Source organism: Magnolia sinica, chromosome 14 (assembly GCF_029962835.1).
Source record: "Magnolia sinica isolate HGM2019 chromosome 14, MsV1, whole genome shotgun sequence".
NCBI lineage: Eukaryota > Viridiplantae > Streptophyta > Magnoliopsida > Magnoliales > Magnoliaceae > Magnolia > Magnolia sinica.
The window spans coordinates 36,525,288-36,549,016 of NC_080586.1; positions in this window are offsets into that span (position 1 = coordinate 36,525,288).

Consider the following 23,729-nt stretch of genomic DNA (forward strand, 5'->3'; position numbering starts at 1 on the left):
AAGTTGATAAAAGTTGGGTTTATTAGGGAGGTCAAATATCTCAAGTGGATATCGAACATTGTCCTGATAAAGAAGAAAAATGGACAAGTCAGAGTGTGCGTTGACTTCAGGAATCTGAATGAAGCCTGTCAGAAAGATGATTTTTCTCTCCCAATAACTAAATTATTGATTGACAGTACAACTCAGTATGCTACCATGACCTTCATGAATGGCTATGCAGGTTATAATCAGATTAGAATGGCACCTGAGGACGAAGAAGGAACAGCGTTTAGAACTTTGGTGGGAATTTATTGTTATAAAGTTATGTCGTTTGGTCTCAAGAATGCGGGGGCAATGTATCAGAGGGCAATGCAGAATATCTTCCAAGACATGATGCAAAAACATGTTGAATGTTATGTTGATGATTTACTAGTCAGGTCAGGTAATCATCAGGAACATCGCGAACATTTAGCATCAATCTTCCGTTGACTCAGAAAGAAGCAGCTAAAAATGAATCTAGCTAAATGCGCATTTGGGGTATCATCAGGAAAATTCCTCGGTTTTGTTATCAGGCATAGGGGCATTGAAATTGATTCAGGGAAAGTTAAAGCCATTTAAAATATGCCACCTCCGAAGACATTGAAAGAATTAAAGAGTTTGTAAGGAAAGCTAGCGTACATTCGTCGTTTCATTTCGAATCTGGCAGGGAGATGTCAGCCATTTTCTCATTTGATGAAGAAAGGCACAAAGTTTGTATGGAACAAAGCCTGTCAGAATGCAATCGATTCGATAAAGGAATTGTTGAAGCAGCCACTAGGATTGACAACCCCAGTTAAAGGGAAGCCACTCATTTTATACATATCTGCAGCCAAGAATTCGTTAGGGGCCTTGTTGGCACAAGTAAATGAATCTGGGAAGAGAACGCTCTTTATTATCTAAGCAGAACTCTAATAGGTGCATAATGCAATTATTCCCTGATCGAAAAAGAATGTTTAGCATTAATATTTACGGTGTAGAAGTTGAGGCATTATCGTCTCTCGCATGACATAACTTTGATCTCAACTGCAGATCCGATAAAGTTTTGGATGACAAGACCAATGGTATCTGGGAGACTGGCCAAATGGATGTTGTTACTTTTAGAATATACTATTACGTCTGGGCCGGCAAAAGCGGTAAAGGGGCAAGCAGTGGCGGATTTCCCGACAGCACAACCTATAGCAGAATGCGAGACTATTAGCGATGATTTTCCCAATGAACCGGTTATATTGGCCGAGTCACAAAGCCCATGTTAGATGTATTTTGACGATGCTTCTCAAGCATTAGGGGCAGCAGTCGGGGTGATATTCATTACTCCTTAAGATGACTTGTTACCTTACTCTTTCATGTTGGGTACCACTTGTGCAAACAAAGAGGCCAAATATAGAGCTCTTATCATCAGAATGGAAATTGCTCAAGAAATGAAGAGAAAAACGTTGTATATCTTCAGGGATTCTAAATTGATCATAAATCAATTGACAACCGAATTCGAGATAAGAAAGCAAGAGCTCTTGCTATTGTCAAAAGGCATAATAGTTATTAGAGCAGTTCTGTCATGTCGAAATCAAGCATGTACCGCGGTTTGAAAATGCAAAGCAGATACTTCGGCCAGCCCGACAGCGTCTCTGTCCTACCCAAATCGAAGTCCTCTCCAGGTGACTATAGAAGAAAGAAGATTTTTACCCTCTTTAGAGGTCATTGATGAAATTATTGAGGCGCTTCCTATATCGTGTTTGGAGGTGATGACAGATGATTAGCATCAACCTTTCATAGATTACCTCCAATATGATATCTTACCAGAAGACTCTGCACAGAGACAACAAATCAAGCAAAGGTCGAGTAGATTCGTCATATGTAGTGAAGTACTGTATAGAAAATCTTATAATGGGATGCTGCTACATTGCCTAGATGAACAAGAAGCAGGCTAGATGCTGCGAGAAGCGCACTCTAGAGAATGTGGGGCACATCAAGCTGGTCAAAATTTATTTCACCGGATACATCGAATGGGGTATTATTGGCCTACCATGTTCAAAGATGTGATAGATGATGCGAAGCAGTGTCACGAATGTTAGATTCATGGAGATGTTATTATACACATTCCTCCAGAAGACCTGCATCAATCGGTCACCTCTTGGCCTTTCTCTGCCTAGGGACTTGACGTTATTGGTCCTATAAATCCACCTTCGTCCAAAGGAAAATAGTATATTTTGACAATGACAGATTACTTCTCCAAATGGACAAGCGATTGCATTGCGCAGTGTCAAGGAGAAAGATGTGGTTAATTTCATCCGACACGTAATAATATACCGCCATGGTATCCCGAAGAAAATTGTTATAGATAACATCACACCTTTAAAAAATAGAGGTATGGAAAAGCTATGTCAGAAATTTAGTATTCATCATTCATTTTCAACACCTTATTATCCACCGGCCAATGGATTAGCAAAGGCATTTAATAAAATGATAGTCAAGATATTAAAGAAAATAGTAATAGGAAACAAGCGTGATTGGGACGAAAGATTACAAAAAGCATTGTAGGCATACAGAAGTACCCACTGGACAACAACAAGAGCAACACCGTATTCATTAGTTTATGGCATAGAGGTGGTCATCCCAATCGAAACACAAGTAGTGTCACTAAGAGTGGCAGTACATCAATCAATTACAGATGATAAAAATGCAAAAATAAGACTGAAGGAACTGGATTTACTTGATGAGAGACACCTAGCAGCTCAGCAGCGATTGTAGTCGTATCAGGCAAAGATATCAGCCGCCTTTGATAAATGAGTCATGTATCGCTCTTTTTAAAAAGGGGATCTGGTGCTAATGCTGAAAAGACCGATACCGGTCACCCACAGAACAGTGGGTAAATTCGAGCCCAAATGAGACGGGTCATACATAATAAAAGAAGTATACTCCAATGGAGCGTACAGGGTCGTAGACCAAGATGGACAATGTATCAGTATACCGGTCAATGCTCGATCATCAAAAGATATCGTCCTTGAAGATACTACTGATTTTGATTCAAAATATTATCAGAATAATTCTTCTGTATCAATAGGGGGCAAGAATAAATAAGGCCATGGCAATGTACTGTTAGATGAATGAATAAAGAAGAAATTTGGGAGCGCATCAAGACTACATATCAACAAGTGTTACAGAAGGAAAGTGACCATTGTTATCATCATCAAGCAAGCTCTACAGAATTTTATTGAAATTAGTATCATCACCAAGCTAATATATTGTGAACAACACATGAATATCGTTGAAGATATTAGCAGAAGTGGTGATGTATCAATCTCAATCAGAGATATCTATCATTCTCATGATAACAATGGCCACCTACCATTATCTTTCAAGGCAGCCTAGCCTAGCCCTAAGAAACGGCTAGCTACGCATAAGACCTATCATTTTCACCATTCGGGTAGCAGTGAGAATCCAGTGGCCCTAAAAAGCCCATGAAGGCCATCAAATACATACCCATGTGGGCTGTGGACGAAGCTAACAACTGAAAGTCCTAAAAGGGCCAAAAGTCTTCCACGGCTAGTCATGCATAACACCCATGCCATCTATATAGCTTTCCGATAGCCTTACGGGAAACAGATGAAAATGCCCTCTCGTGAATGGGTCCGACCTTGTAGATGAAAAAAACGCGGGCTACAGTATGAGCTCTTCAGCTTTATCCATAGATAGGCCAACCTTGCGTAAGACCCCCTAGATCTTTGGCTTGATTTCAGTAGTAACTCATGAGAAATGGCCTAAACCTACTCATTAATGGACTAGCGGCCCTATATTTGGTACCCCAAAGGTCGCTTTGTGCACCCCATGAACTCTTGAGAGTTACTACTGCCAACCCTGTGTGTAAATCCAACCGAGTTCACGGTCCCAATAGCTTCACTGAGCCCCTCTGATGGATCGTTGTTTGTGAACTCACCAAGCTGTGAGAAGTCCAGTGGACTCCTAAGAGTTACAGAGACTATCACGTGAGACCCGACTCCATTACTCAAGAGTATGAAAAACTGTGTGGCTCTACTATTCAAGAGGATAAACTGTGTGTGATGATCTAACTAAAATAAACTTAGCACCGCCAACTAAGACAAAAATCATATAGGAAAATCCCTTACTAACAAGCCATAAGAGTTACTTAAAAAAGGCATAACACATCAATCAGAACCATTATCAAGAACATTATAAAATATTTGTATAACTTGGAATTCCAAGAGTATTTGTAATAACTAAAGCAAATATGTCAAAGTTTTACATCTCATAGTTCTCTTGTTATGCCTAATGCTGCTAAGTATTGTTGTAAATTTTCTTGAAGACCCGCATCCTAGCTCGTACCATTCCGTAGGCTTCCGCGTCCTCCCAGTCGAATTTCGGCAACCCATGACCTGTAATCGGCATTTGTGTACAACCTTAAGTTACAGCCCGTAGATCTAAGTCGGCTCGATTCAAAACTTATATCTTAGCGACCGCAGTGTTGCCGCGATTCCAACGTCGTGTCTCACGTGCTGATGTGATACCTAGACTAGAATATGTGGTCCGTGTTCATTTCAATGAAAACACCACACTTGCGAATTTCAAGAGAATCTCTACAACCTATCCCATCAATCAATCAGTCAATCAAGTCAAGTACACACCATATCACAAGTACAAGCAACCCATCCCTTTCCCATTCTCAAAGTCAACTCTCTCTCTCTCTCTCTCTCTCTCTCTCTCTCTCTCCACCCATCCCTTTCTTATAACTCCACTTCACCCATCACTCCATCTCTTTTCATCCCATCACTTCCCTCTCTCTCTCTCTCATTCTCTCTCTTCACTCCCAAGCAACAAGAAAATCCAACGTCTAAGCCTCCCAAGAGAGAGCCAAGTGTGGCCCACTTCTGTACCACCCAAAAGCTCTCATCCCCACCATCAAAACTTCATCATCCACCATCAAAAGTTGAGCATAGAAGCTAAGGAAGCTAAGGGACCAAGAAGGAGTGCAATAGGTGGGTGATCCACCATTGATTTTCGTTTTAAGGGCCCACTTGTTGTGGGACCCACTTGATGTATGCATTGTATAAGGGAGGGCCCAATAGTGGCGAGGTCCCTCCTCTCCACCACATTTCTCTCTCTCTTTTTCTCCCTTATTTGATGCCCACCTATGATGTGTGTATTTTATCCATGCCGTCTAACAAGTGGGCCACCTTGATCCTAATTTGGGGCCTGCATGACCAGTCAGTCACATAGGCCTGAATGAAGGGGAAAACAAATATCAGCTTTATTCAAATCTGGTGGCCCACCCACGTGGTGCCACAATGATGCATGTGATTTTATCCACACCGTCCAGCCTCCCGAATGGTATGACCCACCTCGATGTATGTGCCTTTCATCCAGGCCATCCATCTAGGACGATGAATGCTGGCCTGGATTAGATATATATATAATACATATGTAAATTTGGTGGGTCCCACACATGTGGACCCACCTTTGTATTTCTTTCGATTGTGGAACATCCATTTGTTGAATGGCCAGTAGCACTGGCTACTATATTGACGATTGGTAGGTTTCCTTTTTTTCAAAAAAATATATACATAATATAATATTATATATTATATACTTTATGTTATGGTGGACCCCATGTGGGAACCCACCTGCGTTGAGCTGAATGGCTGGTGCATCTCACACCAGCTATATAGCTGCTGGTGAGATGTCACCAGATTTCTGTGGGACCCATCGTATGAGTTTGATCCACACCGTCCATGTTGGAATGTTGGGATTCCACCATGATGTACCTGTTGTATCTAAACCATACATGTGGGTCTGATCACAGGTATATGTTATATTCAAAACACCCACCCACCATCTAGATTCCACTATGTGGGACCCACCTTTAAATGCATGTATTCTATATTTGCACCGTCCATCTGGACGGTGCCATATGGGGCTAGGCCTACTGTAATGTATGTGGTGCATCCACACCATCCATTGCTTGGGACGGTGGGAACCACACCGTTGATTTATGGGTCTTATCCACACCATCCAGTCCTTAAACAGTGGGACCCACCTGAGATTTGTGTTGTATATCTCCACCGTCCATTCCTTGGATGGTGGGGATTGGATTGGCTAGTCTGTCACACACCAACTATATAGTTGCTGCTGTGACGTCACCAAATTCTGTGGGGCCTACATGATTTATGTGGTAATCTGCACCGTCCAGATAGGTGGGACGGTGGGACCCACCTTTATGTTTGTGTTTATCAAATTGTCCATCTATGTGGACCCCACCAGGAATATAGTTGCTACATTTACGACAACAAGACCTGGGGGTCCTGATCTTAAGGTTTGTGTTATGACTAAACTGTCTAGCTGGGACGTGAACCCCACCTGTTATGGTGTGATAAGGTCTGATGCGACATATTTATAGCCCATGGGATATGGCCCTTGTGATGTATATTAGGCCCATATGGGAGGCCGATCATGATATATTTGAGGCCCAGATATGAGACCCATTGTGATATATTTAAGGCCCATGGGATGTGGCTCATTGAGATTGTATATGGCCCACCGTAATGTGGCCCATTGAGATTGTATGTGGCCCACTATGTTATGTATGAAGCCCTTGTGTGATGTCATGGGCACACTATATGTTTGGCCCTATGTGAGCCAGTCCTTGGGAGCAATATTGGTTAAATGTCCACATTGATGGACAATGATGGTTGAATGTCCACATTGTGACCTTCCATTAGGCCTTATTAGGCCCATTCCCACCAACTCTGATTGTCGAGGGCGATCATTGAGGCCGATTCCGATTATATAGGTTGATTGTCGAGGCCGATCTCGAGGCTAATTCCAATTGTATAGGCTAATTGTCAAGGCCGGTCATCGAGGATGATTCCAATTATATAGGTCGATTATCGAGGTCGATATTGATTATCGGTGCCAGTTATTGATATCGATTATGAGTATGTGACAACATATCATCATGATACATGCTCATACGCATCATCTGCATGTTTGATATGAGATGTGATTGACCATTGCATATGTCATAGTGTAGGTGGTGTATGGGACTCCCTGATAGGCAAAGTTATCCCACATGAGTGCACGGTATACGCAGAATTGATGCATGATTTGACTACATGACTCAGGCATCTTAGATTGCGTGATTGTGACTATTATACGCCCTAGCGACATCAGGGTTGTGAACTCCACAGGCATGTCGTGGATGGCCAGATGGGACATAGAAAATCTTTTTCTGCATGGGGTGCCATAAAAGTCCCTAGGTGAAATTCCCTAAACCTCCGAGGCCAGGAGACACCCCAATATCGAGACTGAGTGGATACATGAGTGCCCGAGTGCCGAATACTAAGAGGTCACGTCTTCCACTGTGTAGTGGTCGGTTGGGAAGGGGTTGTGACCTTACCCACCCGAGGGTAGTAGGCATATCTAGGCTAAGTTTGACTAACACGTAATTGGATCGGCTATCGATGTGCCGGGTAGATATTGGATGACTACTGGTTAGGCGAATAGTTAGGTGTCTTCCACTTACATGGTTGTGCGTCTAGTGGGTGACGATTGCATGTACAGTGTACGAGACCCCAGTAATGATCCCAGAGATGTACGGTGTTGATATGTAGACTTATTGAGCAGGAGTTGTATACTCAGCATCTTACTCATTCATTCATTCACTCACTAACCACTCGAGCTTGTGGTGCGCAACTAATTTGATATGTGTACCTTCACAATGGCCAGGATTTCGGTTAAGCGCACGGCTAACCTGAGATCAGGAGTCTGCCATATTGAGTCTAGCTATCTAAATTTAGGTACAAGACTGGTTTGGATAGAAGTCCCTTGTGATGGACCCCATAATCTGCATACTACGTACTATCATCCCGACCTCACACTCTAGCTTAGTCATTTCATTCGCGTCACATATTGCATTACATCCGCAGGCATATGGCATTTTGGGTTGTTATGTTTCTGCACTTATATGGCATAAAAGGACTTAAAAGGATTTGTATATTGAATTATATCCTCGGCATCTGACATTTGGCTCTCTATAACTCCTCATTTGCATAGCTGATCTATATTGCGTAATCGGATATTGTATGATTCATGGACTTGTCAGTATTTCTGCTTACTCTGATATCGTATGATTCATGATCTTGCCAGTATTTCTGATATTGTATGATTATGGCATCATATTGAATACTTGACACTTACCTTGTGCACACACTTACACCACCCTCTAAGCTTTCTATAAGCTTATTTATGATAGATGTATGCAGGTGATGTTAGGTTGCAGCAACATTGACTTTGGAGCATACAACGGTCATCTGGAGCTTTGATTATCGATATATATATGTATTTCCCTTTTAACATTGTATTCAACTGTTTATATTAGTGGATATGTGATGATGATGTTGCCTTCGTGATTTGGGTAAAGTTGTGGTTATGCATATTACGAGTTATATGTATGTTAGAAAATCCACCTTGTAGAATCCCAGGATCGGAATCTGGCATATGGACAGTAGGAGACGAGAATGGGGTACTATGGAGGCTGTCGGCACCGGATTCGGCGATCGAGAATTTTGTGAGCCTGGTTTTCGAGTTTGGGGCGCGACAGAAGATGGTATCAAAGCATAACTTGGGAATACCTGAAGATAACATCACATATCTGCGGATGGCTACCCTTCACTCTATGATTATTGAGAACTTAGAATGATTAGATCCCTGAGTTTGAATAACTTAGAAGTTTCTAATATAGCTTCATACCGTTGAGATTGTGAGGCTACATAGTATCCTAGTTATGATCGTTTCTGATCCGAGGTTCAGTAAGATCACCATAGTGTTGATGATGCATCTTGGGAGGGTAAGTTGAGATTAGAGAGTGCTATCTTTATCCTTTTGTAGATTGACTGTGCCTTGACATATATACTTGAGAGTTGTGAGACCCATATCCTAGCCCGTACCATTCCGTAGGCTTCCTCAGTTCTCCCGGCTGAATTCTGGCAACCTGCGACCTATAATCAGCATTTGCGCGCAACCTTAAGTTGCATCCCGTAGATCTAAGTTAGCTCAACTCGAAACTTGTATCCTAGTGACCGCACTGCCACCGCGGTTCCAACGCCAAGTCTCGCGCAGCGATGCGATACCCAGACCAGAAGATGTGGGCCCACATTGATTTCAAGGAAAATGCCACGTGTGTGAATTCTGAGAGAATCCCTACAACCTATCCCATCAATTAATCAATCAATCAATCAAGTACACACCATATCACAAGTACAAGCAACCCATCCCTTTTCCATTCTCAAAGTCAGCTCTCTCTCTCCCACCCATCCCTTTCTTACAACTCCATCACTTCACCCATAGCTCCATCTCTTTTCATCCCATCATTCCCTCTCTCTCTCTCATTCTCTCTTCACTCCCAAGCAACAAGAAAATCCAACGTCCAAGCCTCCTAAGAGAGAGCCAAGTGTGGCCCACTTCTCTATCACCCAAAAGCTCTCATCCCCACCATCAAAACTTCATCATCCACCATCAAAAGTTGAGCATATGTGCTAAGGAAGCTAAGGGACCAAGAAAGAGTGTAATAGGTGGCTGATCCACCATTGATTTTCGTTTTAAGGGCCCACTTTTTATGGGACCCACTTGATGTATAAATTGTATAAGGGAGGGCCCAATAGTGGCGAGGTCCCTCCTCTCCACCACGTTTCTCTCTCTCTCTCTCTCTCTCTCTCTCTCTCTCTCTCTCTCTCTCTCTCTCTCTCTCTCTCTCTCTTTCTCTCCCTTGTATGATGGCCCACCTATGTTATGTGTATTTTATCCATGCCGTCTAACAAGTGGCCACCGTGATCCCGATTTGGGGCCTGCATGACCGGCCGGTCACACAGGCCCAGATGAAGGGGAAAACAAATATCAGCTTGATTCAAATCTAGTGGCCCACCCACGTGGCGCCACCATGATGCATGTGATTTTATCCACATAGCCCAGCCTCCTAGATGGTGTGACCCACCTCAATGTATTTACCTTTCATCCAGGCCGTCCATCCAAGACGCTGGATGTTGCGCTGGATTATATTTATATATATATATATATATAATATTATATAATATATATATATATAATATATAAATATGTATATTTGGTGGGTCCCACACGTGTGGACCCACCTTTGTATTTCTTTTGATTGTGGGTCGTCCATTTACTGGACGGTCAGCAGCACTGGCCGCAGTATTGATGATTAGTAGGTTTACTTTTTTAAAAAATAATATATACATAATATAATAATATATATTATATACTTTATGTTATGGTATGCCCCAAGTGGGGACCCACCTGCGTTAAGCTGAATGGCTAGTGCATCTCACCCACCATATGAATTTGATCCACACCATCCATGTTGGGATGGTGGGATTCCACCGTGATGTACCTGTTGTATCCAAACCATACATATGTGGGTCTGATCACGGGCATGTGTTATATGCAAAACATCCACCCACCGTCCAAATTCCACTACGTGGGACCCACCTTTAAATGCATGTATTTTATATTTGCACCGTCCATCTGGACGGTGCCATGTGGAGTCGAGACTGCTTAATGTATGTTGTGCATCTACACCGTGCACTGCTTGGGACGGTGGGAACCACACCGCTGATGTATTGGTCTTATCTGCACCATCCAAACCTTGGACAATGGGACCCACCATGAGATTTGTGTTGTATATCTCCACCGTCCATTCCTTGGATGGTGGGGATTGGATTGACTGGTCTGCCACACACCAACTATATGGTTGCTGTTGTGACGTCATCAGATTCTGTGGGGCTGCATGATTTATGTGGTAATCCGCACCGTCCAGATAGGTGGGACGATGGGACCCACCTTTATGTATGTGTTCATCAAACTGTCCATCTATGTGGACCCCACTAGGAATATAGTTGTTGCATTGACGTCTACAAGACTTAGGGGTCCTGATCTTAAGGTTTGTGTTATGACTAAACCGTCCAGTTGGGATGTGGACCCCACCTGTTATGGTGTGCTGATCACACATGTAATGTACTGGGTTTAATCTCTACCGTCCGTGCAGTGGACCCCACATTGATGTATTTGTGGCCCATTTAATGAGGCCCAATATGATGTATTGTAGCCCATTTGGCGAGGCCCAGTATGATGTATATGTGGCCCATTTGATGAGGCCCAGTATGATGTATTGTGGCCCATATGATGAGGCCCAGTGTGATGTATGTAAGGCCTATGTGATAAGTCCCGATGTGACATATTTATAGCCCATGAGATGTGACCCTTGTGATGTATATTAGGCCTGTATGAGAGGTCAATTGTGATATATTTAAGGCCCATGGGATGTGGCCCATTAAGATTGTATATGGCCCACCATGATGTGGCCTATTGAGATTGTATGTGGCCCACTATGTTGTGTTTGCGGCCCTTGTGTGACGTCATGGGCCCACTATATGTTTAGCCCTATGTGAGCCACTCCTTAGGAGCAATGTTGGTTAATTGTCCACGTTGATGGGCAATGATGGTTGAATGTCCACATTGTGACCTTCCCTTAGGCCTTATTAAGCCCATTCCCACCGACTCCGATCATCGAGGCCAATTTCAATTGTATAGGCTGATTGTCGAGGCCGATTTCGATTGTATAGGTGATTGTTGAGGCCGATCATCGAGGTAGGCTGATTGTCGAGGCCGATTCTGATTGTATAGATCGACAATTGTCGATGTTGATTGTCAAGGCTAATATTAATTATCGATGCCGGTTATTGATACCGATTATGAGTAAGTGATAGCATAGCATCATGATACATGCCCATACACATCATCTGCATGTTTAATATGAGATGTGATTGACCATTGCATATGTCATAGTGTAGGTGGTTTATGGGACTTCCTAATACGCAGAGTTTTCTCATGCGAAGGATTGATGCATGATTTGACTTCATGACTCAGGCATCTTGCATTGCGTGATTGTGACTATTGTACGCCCTAATGACATCAGGGTCGTGACCTCCACAGGCATGTCATGGATGGCCAAATGGGACACTGAAAATCTTTTTCCACATAGGGTGCCATAAATGTTCCTAGGTGAAATTCCCTAAACATCCGAGGCAAAGAGACGCCCCAACGTCGAGACCGAGTGGATACATGAGTATCAGAGTGTCGAATACCAGGAGACCACATCTCCCACTATGTTGTGGTCGGTTGGGAAAGGGTTGTGGCCTTACCCGCCTAGGGTAGTGGGCATATCTAGGCTGAGTTTGACCAGCTCGTAATTGGGTCCGCTATCAATGTGATGGGTAGATATTGACTGACTACTGGTCGGGCGGATAGTGAGGTCTCTTCCACTTGCATGGTTGCGCGTCCAATGGACGGTGATTACATGTAGAGTGTATTAGACCCTTGTGATGATCCTAGAGATGTACAGTGTTGATATGTGTACTTATTGAGCAGGAGTTATATACTCAGCATCTCACTTATTCATTCATTTATTCATGCACTATCCACTCAAGTTGTTGGTGTGCAACTAATTTGATCTGTGTACCTTCGCAATAGCCAGGATTTCGGTTAGGTGCTCGACTAACCTGAGATCAGGAGTCTACCACATTGAGTCTGGCTATCCAAATTTAAGTATGGGATTGGTTTGGATAGAAGTCCCTTGTAATGGACCCCAGAGTCTGTGATACTACGTACTATCATCCCGACCTCACACTCCAGCTTAGTCATTTCATTCGCATCGCATATTGCATTACATCAGGAGGCATATGGCATTTTGAGTTGTTATGGTTCTGCACTTATATGGCCTAGACAGACTTAGCAGGATTTGCATATTACATTGTATCTTTGGCATATGATATTTGGCTCTCTATGACTCCTCATTTGCATAGCTGATCTATATTGCGTACTCTGATATTGTATGATTCATGGACTTGTCAGTATTTCTGCTTACTCTGATATCGTATGATTCATGATCTTGCCAGTATTTCTGATATTGTATGATTATGACATCGTATTGAATACTTGACACTTACTTTGTGCACACACTTACACTACCCTCTAAGCTTTCTATAAGCTTATTTATGATAGATGCATGCAGGTGATGTTAGGTTGTAGCAACATTGAGTTTGGAGCATACAACGGTCATCTGGAGCTTTGATTTTCGATATATATGTATTTCCCTCTCAGCATTGTATTCAACTGCTTATAATAGTGGATATGTGATGATAATGTTGCCTTTGTGAATTGGGTAAACTTTTGGTTATGCTTATTACGAGTTAAATGTACGTTGGAAAATCCTCCTTGTAGGATCCCAGGATCAGAATCTAGCATATGGGCACTAGGAGCTGAGAATGGGGTACTACTGAGGCTGTCGGCAGTGGATTCATCGATTGAGAATTTTGTGAGCCCGATTTTCAAGTTTGGGGGGTGTGACAATACCAGTTAGCTTTTCTTCCAAAGAGGCAATTAATTCTTCATTCCTAACCAATTCAAATCTTTCAGCGTCCACGGAATGAAGGCTACATTACATCTTTTCCTGTACTCTTTCAATGTTCAGATCTTCCTCTAGATCCTGCTTCTCTAGCTGAGTGATTTCTTACTTTAAAAGGACAATACGATTCTGAATAGTCATCTTGTTATCAACAAAAGTCTTTAGTTACTTCTGCAATTAAAGCTGTTCTTGGTCGCGACGAGAAATGATGGGAGCAATCTGAGAAACCTTCTCCCTAGAGTATGCAAGTTGCTTCCTATACTCCAAAATCTTGGGCGGGACAATCGCAGTTTCAGCTGATGTCAAAGTAATTATTAAATTATGGAATCTAAGGAGAGCATCGCGTATAGAAGAAACACTGACTTTCGCCATCTGTGCAGCACTATCTAGAACATCTAAAGCAACAGCCAGATTTGACCATTGATTAGGATCTTTAAACATCTCAACAATAGCTAATATGGAATTCCTAATTAACACCAATTTATACGTGGAGATCTTCTCAAGAGATAGCACATTTGATGAAGTCCCAATAGAACCAGAACTTACCATGCCACTTTGAGGTAAGTTCCCTATTAAGAAATAAAGATATAAAGTTATAGAAAAACTATAAGTGCGGATAATATGGAAAGTGTAAATGAAGAAAAGAGTCTACCTTCTACTGGTACTGGAATAGTGAGAGGTTATATCTCTCTAGTAAGAATAGGACCAGGTCCCACTATCTCAGCAAAAGATGGAGTCCTAGCTTCAGTACTCGAATCGATGATGGTGGGAGTTGGTAGATCAGTTGATTCTACCAAAAAAGTAATTTCACGTGCCATTGCCCGTGGGGGCATTGAGAATCTCGGTGAAGCCGCTGGTATGACAGGAGGTATATCTACGGGCAAAATATTATCTGCCCCAATATTGACAACATAATCACCTGAGATAAAAATACGTAAGATAGGGAAGGAGAGAAGAATAGAAGTAAATAAAAAATAAGCAAGATTTTCTTACATGGTGAATAACCATATTCCCCATAGTCTAGGGGTTCATCTTCTTATTCCCCCACTATGGTTGAAGTCTTTTCATGAACAACCTCAGAGGTCGAAGGGACATGTCACTACTAGAAAAAGGGGCAAAGGTTACAGATAAAAACCGTAGCTAAAGGCCTATTGCTACGGTTATAGTCCATAGCACGATCATAGCAATTGGTGTTGTAGCTAAAGCTCAAAAAACTACGGCTACGGATTAAATCTATAGCAATAGATATCAATAGCTACAGATATAATCTGTAGCTATACTTTATGTAGTGAAATGTACATATAACTACGGATAATATCTGTAGCTAAAAGTAGAATGAAATCTGTAGCAATATGCTGAAGTTAGCAATAGCTATGGTTTTTAGAACAAGAGCTACGGTTAATATCCGTAGCTACTTTAAAAAAAATTATAACAATGGTGTCTATTACCATTGCAAGAACCTGCTGTGATTGATTAACTCATCTAAGCTAATACAATTAATGCTACTAGGAATAGTACATAAAATGCAATCAGGAAAGAAAACGATGCATTCATATTACAAATAGCAATCAAATCATATAATGCATCCTACATTCACATTACAAATAACAATCAAATCATTACATCGTCTATAGTGAGCAAATTGCAACTCCTCAACCTCGTTGTTTTCTCCTTGTTTACATACAAGGCATTTATGAATAGGGCAAGTAAACGGTTCTCCAGCAGCTATCTATTTTTTATGCTCTTCTGCTTCAACATCATTTCTTGGATGAAGTAATTTTGCAACACATTCTGGATGATAGAAATGGCCACAGGTTGCAGAAATACGGGGGAAAACATGAAAGCCAAAAGGCCACAATGAATGAGCATCTTAGTCAGGAAGTTTTAAGCATTAAGGACATAGAAGTTTGAGCTACTGACCTAAAAATGTCTAAACTACACCCACTATAAAGCCAAAATAAAAGAAAATTGAATGTACACAACTACACATACCATCACTAAAGAGAATGTACCTAACGCCAGCCTTACCAAAAGAAGCAGCTGCTAAGGCATGCACTAGAGCAGGATTCCAGATCATATTCACAATATGTTATTGTGACACATGTGATAGATAGGGGCAGGCTCCATTATGCATGCACCACCGACCAAAAATCATGCCAGCCTGTTCATTGGGTGGGCCAAATGCACACAGTGTGAATTATCCATCAGTGCTTAATTGTCCATTTTTTTCAAATACATGTGACCCATTTGCTAAGCTAACTGACCTCCTTTAGGCTGTGGCATGTACAAGGTAGGTGCACCTCACACAAACATTGTTCCATTGGCATATCTTGAGTACCAAAAATATTTTGAGACAGAATTACATGCTAGAGTTTTAATTGTAATACGACTATCTTCTTATGACTGGTTTCTTGACTCTTATCAATTCTAGGTGATTGATCTTCATGAATAAACTTGAGAACTAGCTAGAGTGGTTAATGTATCTCTTTTTTCATATTCCTTGTTATACAAACAACTTGCAAGAAAGGCTTGAAAAGAATGGGATTTGTAGAATTGATCTTTATATCATCAGCAGTCACTTGACCATGATTAAATTTTTACATCATAGGCTGATTTCAGTTTAGTTACTGGCATCTAATATAAATGATGAGACAAAATGTTGTTATCTCTATGTTTTACCAGTGAAATTAATAATCTAATCCTTCGCAAAAAAATTGTAATCATTCAGACAAGAAAAGATCAAATTAATATTTTTTAAATGACTTGAAAATTCTGCTAGAATATAACAAACCTCAGCATTGCTGGATTTATCCGAAGAGCCCAACTTGCCACAAAAAAAAAAAAAAAACACTGATGCCGTTTATATTGGCAATTTGCACACAAGAAGTTTTGAATCGCCTATGTCAAACCAAGAATGTGAAGGTGAATGCCCCAAACTTTCGGAAGCAAGATGAACAAAAACATGACATGTAGTAAAAATGAAAGATGGTTTCATAAGCGTGCATACTTTCACTTGAGCCTTAGACATGCCAAGAGATTTATAGGCTGAGTTAGCACTAGCATCTTTAGTTGCATGGAAGGACCTCAAACACCTCCTATCACAACCGTATAAAAAATAGACTGAAATGCATGCATCATTCAGTCATGGAAAGACAAAAAAAAAGTAAAGAAAGAAAGAAGCATCAAGCGATGTTTAATGCTGACTTGACTAACTATCAAGCCTTGAGCACGAATGTAAGGCTTATATCCTAGTCTGTACTGTTCCGTCAACTCCCGCAATCCTTCCCGTCGAATTTCGGCAACGTTTGCGCATGACCCTAAGTTATATCCCATAGATTTAAGTCAGCTTAATCCGAGACTTGTACCATTGCGACCGCACCGTAGCTGCCGTTCCAATGCCGCGTCTTGCATACCGATCTGATACCCTAGCCAGGAGATGTGGGCCCGCGTTCGATTAGAGGAAAATGCCACGTGTAGAAACTCAAGATAATCTCTACAACATGTCACCTCAATCAATCCATCAATCACATCAAATATCAAGTACTCCATCCCATCTCATGTTAAGTACACATCACCTTTCACCCCATCTCCAAGCAACCCCAAAGTCAAAGCAACCCATCCCTCACATGTCAAAGTACACATCACCCATCACTCCATCACCCATCCCTCACTCCTTACAATCTCTCTCACTTTCATTTCTCTCTCATTTTCCTCCCAAGCACCCAATGTCCATGGCTTCTAAGAGGAGAAGCTAGTGTGGCCCACCTTCCTATCATCCAATCCCACCCTCCAAAGACCATCTCAACCGTTGAAATTGTTCCTTTAGAGCTCTAGCATGCATTGGTGGAAGAAGGAAGAAGAGATCTAAGGGGGGTGCTTCTATAGGCTAGTTTTCATGTTTGTATGATGGGCCAAGTGAGGCCTACCGATTGATGGTATGGATCTCATTTTGGACCCTAGATTTGGCGATGACCCACCTTAATTCTCATGATCATTCCATGATGGGGCCATTCTCCATGGACCCCATCATAATGTTTATTTTCCTTGCATGGATAAGGTCATCGAGATCTTCCATTTCGGTGGAGAAAGGATCTCCACCGTTGATTTTGATTAGTGGGCCCATACGAAATGGGACCCACTTGATGTATGTCGTGAAGCATGCAAGGGAGGGCCCATAGTGTCGGGGTCCCTCCATCATCACATGTCTCTCTCTCTCTCTCTCTCTCTCTCTCTCTCTCTCTCTCTCTCTCTCTCTCTCTCTCTCTCCTTTCTTTATTTATTTTGTGGCCCACATGATGAGTGTATGTGGTGTCCAAACCGTCCATCTAGTGGATCCCATCGCCGTCCAAGCCATGTGGGACCCACTTGGATGAATCATTTTCACACCATCCAACGTCCTGGATGCTAGACGTGTGAACAGATAGTGGGTGTACTAACAATAAAAATAAAAATAAAATTTTAAGCTATTTGGGTGGGCCACTCATATAGGCCCCACCTTGACGTATGGATTTAATCCAATTCGTCCATCCTTTTCCCCAACTCATTTTAGTCGTTGATCCAAAAAATGAAGCTGATCCGACCTTTTGGTGGGCCACAGCATAGAAAATTGGGATTTTTACCATTGAAAAACCACCTGATGTTTCTATACTCTAAAATACCTCGAATATTGGCCATGATGGGTCTGTCTTGAGCCTTAAAGTGCATTGGTTGGGCTGGATTCACTTTATACGGGCCCTACATTCGAAAAACCTCAAAATTTTAGTTTTTTCAAAAAAAATAACAAAGGAAGCAGCAGGCGCTGCCGACGCTGCAGCACGCTGCTGCACTGATGTGGGAAAAAGGCAGGGACCACGGTCCTAGCGGTGGGCCCCACTATGATGTGTCTAGGACATCCACGCCGTGCCTTTGGTGGCCCCCCCTCCGAGCTGTGGGCCACCCAAAAATCAGCCATTTTCAAAGCTCAGGTGGCCCACGTCACATGAAACAGTGGGGATTGGGCGTCTGCCGTTGAAACCCTTTTTAGGTTGTAGAAGTTTTGGATCATTGTGAAATTTGTTTTTCCTTTCATTCAAGTCTTGTGACCTTATTAACAGATTGGATGCAAACGTTATGGTGGGCCCCACGTGGGACCCACTAATGTAGTGTTTCACCCACACTTGCCCCACGTGTGGGGATACCTCTGATGTATGTGACTGGCCTGAACGTCAGATATATTATAAACATAATATATTGTATATTATATATTATATATTATATAACATATATATGGTGGTGGGCCCTACGTGGGACCCACCTCTGCCTTTTAGTGCAGCCAGCTGCATGTACAGCAGCTATCTAGCTGCTCCTTTGTTGGCAGCAAGCCCACAAGCCCCACATTGATCTATGTATTTTTATCATCCATTGTTTCGACGGTGGGACCCACCATGATTTATAAGTTGTATCCAAACCGTCCAACCATATTGAGATATCATTTTATAGTATGATGTAAGGGATGGGTCAAATTTAAAGTTCAAGTGGACCCCACCATTTAAATAGTGGACCATGACACCCACCGTTCAACTTCCATGGGCCACAGTAGTTCCAAATTACGCTGATATTTCTCTTCACTTCATTTATCACTATGTTAACTTATGAATAGATTGGATCTTAAATATATAACGGCGGGCCACACCGTAATGTGTCCAGCCCTTTGATCGGGTGGACCACACCGTAAAGATATAGTGGGTTTGAACGTCCACCATTAAACTCTTGGGAATTTTAATGATGGAAATCCTTATCACCACTTATATTTGGGTGTGGCCCATTTGATATACATATGGCCCATGTGATGTAGCCTACTTGCCATATTTATGGCCCATTGTTGAGGCCCACCTTAATGTATATGAGGCCCGTAGTTGAGGCCCACCTTGATGTGTATGAGGCCGTTGTTAAGACCTACCTTAATATATATGAGGCCCATGTTATGAGGCCCATTGTGATGTATGCAAGGCCCATATGTTATGGCCCATTGCAATGTTTGTAAGGCCTAATTGGTGCTGCCTATTCGATATATATATGAGGCCCATGTGATTAGGCCCATCTTGATGTATTTGTGGTCGTCCATTGAGGCCCACCTGTTATATATATTTGTGGTCCATGTGTAGGGCCCACCTATTGTGTATTTAAAGCTCATGGGTTGTGGCCCATAGTGATGTATATTAGGCCCATGTGATGTAGCCCATAGTGATGTGTATTAGGCCCAGGTATGTGGCCCACCTATGAAGTATATTTGAGGCTCACTTGCGATGTATTCGAGGCCCAGGGGCAAGGCCTAATGTGATGTATATGTGGCTCATTGAGATTGTATGAGGCCCATGGGTGTGGTCATTGTGATATGTTTGAGGCCCTTGTAGCAAACCCAACGCGATACATGAGAGGCCCATGAATGAGGCCCAATGTAATGTATGTGTGGCTGTTATGTTGTGTATGAATCCCTTATGTAGGCCACTCTTTAGGAGCAATGTTGGTTAGATGTCCACATTTATGTGTAATGATGGTTAGATGTCCTTATTGTGACCTTCCCGTAGGCTTTGTTAGGCTCATTCACACCATTCTCTAAGTGGGTTAACCCAAATAAGTGGGCCTCATTCACCATAGACGGATGGCTCCGTGCCATTAGATTTGATATAACCACGGTTGTGGGCCGATCTTTATAATATGGTTGATCACTATGGACCCAGCCTTGTTTATATACTGATTGTCGGTGCCAATTATCGATGCTGATTATCGATGCCGATTGTCGAGGCTGATTGTTGAGGTCGATTCCGATTATTGAGGCCCATTATGATATATTCGAGGCCCATGGGACGTGGCCCATTGTGATATATTTCCAGCCCATATGATGAGGCCCAACTTGATGTATATTAGGCCCATGTGAGCAGCCCATTGCGATGTATATTAAGCCCGTAAGATGCGACCCACTTGATGTATGTGTGGCCTATGAGTGAGGCCCATCGTGAAGTGTATTAAGCTCTTGAGTGAGGCCCATGGTGTTGTATATTTGGCCCTTGTGTGAGGCCATGAGTCCACTATATATTAGGCTCTATATGGGTCATTCCTTGGGGGCAATGTTGGTTAAATGTCAACCTTATCGAGGTTGATTGTCGATGTCTGTTATTGATGCTAATTATGAGTATGTGAGACCGTATAGTACCATGATACATGCCCATACGCATCATCTGCATGTTTTTTATGAGATGTGGTTGACCATTGCATATGTCATTGGGCAGATTGTTGTGAGACTCCATGATAGGTAGAGGTTATCTCACATGAGCACACGGTATGCGCAGGATTGATGCATGACTAGATTGTATGACTCATGCATCTTGCATTGTGTGTTGTGATTACTGTTCACCCTTGCTACATCAGGGTCGTAGCCTCCACAGGCATATCGTGGATGGCCATATGGGACACTAGAAATGTTTGGTTCGAGCATCGGGCTGCCATAGATGGCCCTGGATGAAAATCTCTAAAACTATCTTGGTACTAAAGGATGCCCCAACGTTGAGATCGAGTGGATATACATGAGCATCCGAGTGCCGAATACCAGGAGGCCACGTCTCCCACTGTGTCATGGTTAGTTGGGAGGGGGTGTGGCCTTACCCGCCCAAGGGAGTAGGCATAGCTAGACTGAGTTTGACCAGCTCGAGGAATGGGTCCATTATCGATGGGTCGGGTAGGTATTGGCAGACTACTGGCCAGGCGGATAATATATATTATTATTACCCAGTTGTGCACTTGATGGGGCGGCAGTTGGCGTGGAGTGTACTAGACCCCGGTGATGATCCCAGAGAGGAATCATACTGATATGTAGACTTACTGAGCAAGAATTACATATTCATTCATTCATTCATTCACTATCCACTCAGGCTGGTGGTGCGCAACTATTTATTACGTGTATTTTCATATGGCCAGGATTTTAGTTGGGCGGGTGACTAACCTGAGACCAGGAGTTTACCACATTGAGTCTGACTATCCAAATTTAGGTATGAGACTGGTTTGGAGAGAAGTCCCTTGTGATGGACCCCGTAGCTTACAATACTACGTACTATCATCCTAACCTCACACTCCAGCTTGGTCATTTCATTCGCATCGCATATTGCATCCGCATTCATAGGGCATTTTGGGTATTATGTTTTTTGTACTTATATGGCCTAGATGGACTTAGCAGGATTTACATGTTGCATTGTACACTCGGCATTTGATATTTGGCTCTCTATGACTCCTCATTTGTATAGTTGATCTGTATTGCATATTTTGATATTATATGACTCAAGGACTTACCAATATATTTTCGCTTACTCTGATATCATATGATTCATGATCTTATCAGTATTTTCGCTTACTCTGATTACTCTGATATTGCATACTTGACACTTATCTTATGCACACACTTTCACCATCCTCTAAGCTTTCTATAAGCTTATGCATGATAGATGTGTGCAGGTGGTGTTAGGTTACATCGGTGTTGAGCTTGGAGCGTGCAGCTATCTTCTAGAGCTTGATTTCGATATATGTATTTCCCTTTCAACATTGTATTTAAATGATTATATTAGTGGATATGTGATGATGATGTTGCCTTTATGATTTGGGTATACTTGTGGTTATGCTTCTTTTGAGACAAATGTATGTTGGAAAATCCTCCTTGTAGGATCCCAGGATCAGAACCTGGTGTATGGACGCTAGGAACCAAGAATGGGGTACTACGGAAGCTGTCGGCACCGAGTTCGGCAATCGGGATTCCTGTGAATCCAATTTTTGGGTTTAGGGTGTGACAACGAATATGGCCTAATACCAATAGACAAAAAAAATAGATATCATGTCGCATCAACAAATTAGTTATAGATAAATAATGAGGGTAAACTATCAAGATTCTTCAAAAAAAAATTCTTGATTCATCAAGGCATAATGGTTGTGCACTAATTCTGATTTAAAAGAACATTTTAGTATTTTTTTCCATTAACATTTGATTCACCAATCACCATAGACAGTAAAATACCTGCTAAATAAATAATGTACATAATGAAGTTCTGGTGTCAGAAAGATGATATGGACATCAAATAGATAATTTATAATTACAGATTAATTGCCAAAATATCTTTGGGAAGATATCCATGATAACCAATAGAAACTACTGTGAACAGAAAAATGGTATTAAAAAACATCTTTACAAATACAACAATATCCTTTTTATTGCAAGGGGGAATTTTCGTTGGCTACATGCATGTACAACTCTTGAGATAAGGATGTCCATATCTACCTGGACATTAACATCCATGTGTTGCGTCTGGGTGTGTGAATAGGGATGTCTAGGGATGTTGTTGTTTTGCATTTGGCTGACACCTCATGGATATCCTTTTTGCCGGAGAATGTGCTATTGTGCCAGAGGAACATATATTCAAGAGGCAATCCTATGGCACTTGTGCCAACATGGCAGACACACATGAGATTCACACCCTGTCGTGAGCAGGTCCTAAAATGTCAACATATGCTCTGTCCTAGAATCAAGGCCGTGTAACATTGGGTTGAATCTGATGGAGTACAGTTTGCAGTAGTGAAGTGGAGAGCACTCCCTTAAGACGGTTGTCCTAGATACCAAAAAATCAGATGAACAATACTGAAACTGTTCCAAAAAAAAATCAGATGAACAACATACTTACCGAAACTGCTCGAATCAGATGAACCATTGATAGTTGATTGCTTGGAGCCCCGCCATTCAATTCACAATCAGCCGCATCAGCAGGGCCCTTTCGTGCCACAACAACCTATGCAACAACCTCAGTGATTTGATATGCAACCCTAATTTTAGTTCTAAATGAGTGAAGCCTCGAATCCCAAGTCACTTCTAAATGTAACCCTGGTTTTGGTTTTGGTTCTCTTTTTCTTAGAAATACTTCCGTTGATACGATATGGTCATATAAAGACATCAAGCTAGGATGTGGTTTGAATAAATCTTGTTGTACTAGGTTCACTGATAGCCTTGAAGTTGGACTTGAAATAAAGGTAACAATAATTTGAGGGTTCCTACCTCATTATGAATGCTAGTAAATGCTCACATGCAGAAATTATTCTAGTTAAGCATGGAACTATGAAGATGCAAAGCATTAAACAAAATAAATGGCATGAGTATCAGGCAATACACCATGCAAACACATACTATACTCTCTTTTTTTTAAGACTACCAAAC